The sequence below is a fragment of the Gossypium hirsutum genome, chromosome A01 (genome assembly GCF_007990345.1).
Source record: "Gossypium hirsutum isolate 1008001.06 chromosome A01, Gossypium_hirsutum_v2.1, whole genome shotgun sequence".
In the NCBI taxonomy this organism is placed as follows: Eukaryota; Viridiplantae; Streptophyta; class Magnoliopsida; order Malvales; family Malvaceae; genus Gossypium; species Gossypium hirsutum.
In genome coordinates this window covers 5853869-5857485 of record NC_053424.1, presented here as the reverse complement: position 1 = coordinate 5857485, position 3617 = coordinate 5853869, and the positions used below count along the sequence as shown (strand labels likewise).

The window sequence follows — 3617 nt, the reverse complement described above, 5'->3', positions numbered from 1 at the left end:
GGCACAAAAAGTTGGGCCATGCCAACTACAAGTCTCTAGTTCAGCAGACCAAAAGATACTTGATTGAAAACCTCAAAAATTCAGTTAAAGAATAGGATCTTTGTGAAGTATGTCAGCTAGGAAAGCAAGCTAGACTACCATTTCCTTTGAACAAGGCCTGGAAAGCCTCTGAAAAGTTGCAGTTAGTTCATACTGATGTGTGTAGCCCTATGCAGACACAGTCTTTGAATGACAGCAAGTATTTCATCATTTTCATTGATGATTACTCAAGGTTCTGCGGGGTTTTCTTTTTAAATAACAAATCAGAGGCTGCATCAGTATTTTGGAAGTCAAGGCAGCAGTAGAAATAGAACCAGGGTACAGGTTGAAGATGTTAAGATCAAACAATGGCACATAGTACAATTCAGCAATATTTTAAAACTTTTGTGATGATGCAGGCATTAAACACCAGCTCACAAACACTTACACACCTCAGAAAATGGTGTCAGTGAGAGGAAGAATCAAACTTTGATGGATATGGCCAGATGCCTGATGTTTGAAAGGAATTTGCCTAAGACTTTTTGGGCCGAGGCAGTTAACATTGTAGTTTAGCTTCAGAACCGGCTACTAACCAAGGCAATATTTCACAAAACACCATTTGAAGCCTGGTTTGAGTTCAAGCCATCACTTTCTCACCTGAGGGTCTTTGGATGCATATGTTATGCATATGTTCCTGTAGTAAAAAGAGACAAGTTGGCCAAGAAGGCTCAACCTGGCATCTGGGTACACTATAGCAGTGTTAAGAAAGGCTATAGAATTTTGGATCCTACTTCCAACAAAGTTTGTGTGAGCAAGATATTGTATTCGATGAGAAGTCAAGCTGGAATTGAGATAAAAATGAACCAGAATGTACTGTTGAACACTTGGTGACTGATCAGGTTGATGTTGGTCAGAGTGAACCTGAAATGGACATTGATCATGAGTTAGTTAAGGGAACCAGATCACTGGCTGGAATTTATGAAAGAACATGTGTGGCTACTGTGGAACCATCTTGTTTTGAAGAAGCTGAAGCTCAACAAGGTTGGAAGCAAGCCATGCTCGATGAAATGAGCATGATTGACAAGAATCAGACTTGAGAGCTAGCTGTTGGAAGCAAGCCATGCTCGATGAAATGAGCATGATTGACAAGAATCAAACTTGAGACTTAGTTGCCAGGCCAGCTAATAGGAATGACATATGAGTGAAATGGGTGTTTCGAGCCAAGCACAATGTTGATGGAACTTTGAACAAGCTAAAGGCAAGTTTAGTAGTGAATGGATTCAGTCAGAAGTATGGGATTGATTACTTTGAAACATTTACAACAGTAGCTAGACTTGATTCAATCAAACTATTGGTTACTTTGTTTGTACAGAAACAGTGGAAAATACATCAACTCGATGTAAAATCTGCTTTCCTCAATGGTTTTCTTCATGAGGAGATCTATGTTGAATAGCCTAAAGGTTTCAAAGTTGATGGTGAAGAAGACAAAGTATACAAGCTGAAAAAGGCTTTGTATAGCTTAAAACAGGCACCAAGGGCCTGGTATGACAGAATTGACACCTACTTAGGAAGCTTGGGGTTCGAGAGAAGCATCAGTGAGCCAAGCTTGTATGTGAAGAAGGAAGGTAAGGAAACTGTTCTTATAGTCTCATTATATGTAGATGACCTGCTAGTAATTGGTGAAAATAAAGTCATGTTGATTGACTTCACAGGTAAGATGAAAAGTATGTTCGAGATGTTAGACTTGGGAGAAATGTCATACTTCCTTGGCATGGGAGTATCTCAGACACAACATAGAATTTTCTTGAGTCAAAAGGCATTTGCCTTGAAGATTTTGAATAAGTTTTCTATGCAAAATCGCAAAGCAACTAGCACACCAGTTGCTATTGGTGAAAAGTTAACAAGCAAAGGTGATTTCGAGAAGGTGGCTGAGTCAACATATAGAAGCTTGATTAGATGCTTGCTGTACTTAAAAGCCACAAGACCAGACATAATGTTCGCAGTTAGCCTGCTATCTAGGTTCATGCATTGCTGCAATGTGAAGCATTTTCAAGCTGTAAAGAGAGTACTAAAGTACATCAAAGGGATTCTATGCTTTGGAGTTTTGTTCACTAAAGTTAATAGTATGAAGCTTATTGGCTTTGCAGACAGTGATTGGGTTGGTTCGATAGATGACATGAAAAGTACCTCAATGTATCTTTTTTACCTTTTATTCAGCCATTTCCTGTTGGAGCTCAAAAAAGCAATCCATTGTAGCTCAATCGACAGCAGAGTCAGAGTATGTAGCAGCTACTGGAGCTGTTAACCAAGTAATTTGGCTAAGGAAGATCATGAGAGACTTGAATCTACAGCAAAGGGAAGCAAAAGAGATTAAATGTGACAATCAATCCGCTGTTTCATTTGTAAAGAATCTAGTGTTTCATGGGAAGACAAAGCATTTCAAGATAAAGTTTTATTTTGTTAGGGAAATGGAATAATCTCAAGAAATCAAACTGATTCATTGCAGTTCTGAAGATCAGCTAGCTGACATCTTAACTAAGCCTCTTTGTGTGTCAAGATTCAAGGAACTGAAAGCAAAATTGGGAGTTTGCAGTATGCAAGCCAAGGAGGAGTGTTGAAGTTGGCTTGCGTGGAAACAAGAAGCAGAGAAGCTGTCTGAGCCATACAATTGCAATTGAAGCTATGCTACTGTTTTGTTTTGTTACTTTCAAATTGATGTTTTGTAACTTAGTTAGATTTGAATTAAGTTGTTAATGTACTTGATGTAATTAGGTGATATTTGAGCTGATAAATCAGTTTTATCTTGTGTACAAGTTATGTTTATCAATTTACTAGGTTACTTAATGGAGTTAGGTCGATGTTTAGGTGACTTTCTTCACATTTTGATTAGCTAATTGTTTGGTATATGTAATGGCCTTGTGCCTTCATTCAAGCTAATGAAATCTTTCAAGTTCTTCTTCTTTTTTGGTCTTATACTTGAGCATTTTGTTCACAAATTTTTGGCTGAATTTTCTTGTTTGCTCACCAAGACATCGAGTTCTAGCTTAAGTTTCTGTCAAATTCCTTTAATTTGTTCTCTTAGTTCCAACACATATGGACCTCCAAATAATGCACTTAATGGAAGCTCATAGTCCGTGACGAACACCTGCTAAAGGCATCGGGTAGAGGTAGAAACCCAGTTTAATGATGGGCATGGGAGACTGCTTTGTAATATGATGATTTTTAGAGATAACAGCTATTCATGATTTGTAAGGCACTTTTCTTTTCCTTGATTACAGTTTATAATTTTCCTAAGCTGAGAAAATAACATAATATTTAAGTTTCTTTTTACTGTTATACGCTGAAGTAGGCTGCATCCATCCGCTGACATGTTTATTGAATTTCACAGTCTCTTGAAGAACAATGATCTTGTTTCATTTGGTACCACCGATCCATAAGAATTTCCCAATTACTATTTAAGTAAAAATTTTGTCATGTAAACAATCATGATGAAAGCATGTAATAATGCTACCATTATGTGTAATATATATTGAAATACTTTTAATACATATATATATATATATTGTTTCAATAGTTATAAATGAAAAATTATACATTAA

The 3617-nt window shown here is 37.0% G+C and overlaps 1 long non-coding RNA gene across 1 annotated transcript; it reads left to right on the top strand.

The window, feature by feature from the left end:
* The first annotated feature begins 2900 nt into the window (after positions 1–2900).
* LOC121204626 (uncharacterized) lies at positions 2901–3617 on the top strand. The gene is made up of 2 exons (XR_005899804.1): positions 2901–3266; positions 3407–3617. It is a non-coding gene; the product is annotated as an uncharacterized lncRNA (long non-coding RNA).